The sequence below is a fragment of the Topomyia yanbarensis genome, chromosome 2 (assembly GCF_030247195.1).
Source record: "Topomyia yanbarensis strain Yona2022 chromosome 2, ASM3024719v1, whole genome shotgun sequence".
Classification (NCBI taxonomy): domain Eukaryota; kingdom Metazoa; phylum Arthropoda; class Insecta; order Diptera; family Culicidae; genus Topomyia; species Topomyia yanbarensis.
This window is the reverse complement of record NC_080671.1, coordinates 135,698,442-135,700,235: the sequence shown is the minus strand read 5'-3', so window position 1 is coordinate 135,700,235 and position 1,794 is coordinate 135,698,442. Positions and strand designations below refer to the sequence as shown.

At 44.6% G+C, this 1,794-nt stretch overlaps 1 long non-coding RNA gene across 1 annotated transcript; it reads right to left on the bottom strand.

Annotated features, from left to right (window-relative positions):
* Nucleotides 1–300: 300 nt before the first annotated feature.
* Nucleotides 301–1,090, bottom strand: LOC131681448 (uncharacterized). The gene is made up of 3 exons (XR_009303930.1): nucleotides 886–1,090; nucleotides 752–818; nucleotides 301–695 (listed from the first exon to the last, which is right to left on the bottom strand). It is a non-coding gene; the product is annotated as an uncharacterized LOC131681448 (long non-coding RNA).
* Nucleotides 1,091–1,794: the final 704 nt, after the last annotated feature.

Sequence of the window (1,794 nt, the reverse complement as noted above, 5' to 3'; positions counted from 1 at the left end):
CGAACGCGAAACATGAGACCCTTCAACTAAACGAAACTTAAAAATATCACTTCAAACTACACATCATTATGGGAAAACGCAATCTAACTTACAACATTTATTTAACAAACTAACATTAATTCTTTAAAACTATTCATTCCCTACATTTCTTTGCCGGCTTAGGGCCCTAGCATGTGCGGGTGGAGAATCTATTCCACGCTATAATTTTTTCGAGCTTTTGTCACCCTGCGCAGGGAATTTAGGCGTTTACTCACTGTGCTACTAATTCGCTGGCCATCTCCCATTGCTTTCGACGCGCACTCACACCTTCAAAGTCGCCGGCTGCTGGTGTTGCGCTGCTTATCCCAAATTTAACGATGACAATTCAGCGACGGGACTGCTGTTTTGCGCTTTCTAGCGCCGACTCTGTTGTTGAGGTCCTAAGGGGGATTGATGGTAACTGCTGGTAGTGTCGGACCTCCGGACAGCGTACCAGCAACAAATTACGGATCTACGAATCCGGTTGACGGCGTTTAGTGATGCCGCATTACGCACGTGGCGGCGCTTCTTTGTTCGAGTTTTTGCTGCAACTGACGCAATTCCTCGATTGGAAACTTGAATCCAGAGTGTGGTGGCAGGAGGTGGGATGATCTTTGCTGGCGGTGCGGTGGTAGCTTCGCCAGGCGCAAAATCTGGAATTAAAAGCCGTCGCACGGCTAGCCGACGGTTCGAGCTTATTGTTTTCAACACCCAATGATTTAGCCTTTTTTACCTCTCTGTTTCCTCGCACTTGCCCGCAAAGTCTCCACACATTCACTGATCTCCTAATTGCGCTAACCCTATGAGAATGAAGCAGTACTTTTACAACTTTGAAGAATTAATTGAATCTCATGTACAGAGACAAACCTCAAACGAAATCACGACACTACCAAGCACACTCTAACTTCTTCCACTGAGTAACTTGAAATGGTTGAACAGGGAGACTGTGAATCCTCAGATTAACGAGTTTTGGGTTTTTGAAACCGGAAATTACATTACGAACTCATTTGGTACCGATCGGGATCGAACCACATCTCGTTTCCCCTTTGGTATTTTGCATCTAACCATTTCATCCACCCAACTTTTAGTGATCTTCGGATCCAATAGTTGGGGAAACAAGAACATGACAAATAAGTCGGCACTTCGTATCGCCTGTAAGTTCAAAGTCCGCGCTATAGCAAAGAGAAAACGACATGGAGAGAAAACGTCGTTTGGCTTGTACGCAAGCAGAACATTTGTTCTAGCCGCCCGGTATTCATTCTTCATCATAGGAGATGCAAGAAGTGAACAGCCTATATTTACAGTAGGGCACGGGAGTTATTTAAATTCTCATAGACGTGATCGCTACAAGGTTTAGCGAAAAGTTATTAAAATTGGTGAAAGACCATGCTGGTGCAGCTTCTCTGACAGAATGTTGATAGAAACTGAGTCAAAAGCCTCCTTAATATCCAAGAAGACTGATGCCATCTGCTCTTTGTTAGCATAGGCCATTTGGATTTCTGTAGAAAGCAACGCAAGGCAATCCTTCGTCCCTTTGCCTTTGCGGTAGCCAAATTGTGTATCTGACAGTAAGCCATTTGCTACAACCCAATTGTCGAGGCGAAACAAGATCATTTTCTCGAACAACTTCCGAATACAGGACAGCATTGCAATCGGTCGATACGAGTTGTGGTCGGAGGCTGGTTTTCCTGGTTTTTGGATGCCGATGACCTTCACTTGCCTCCAGTCATGAGGGACAATGTTACCCTCAAGAAACTTGGAAAATAAGTTCATCAA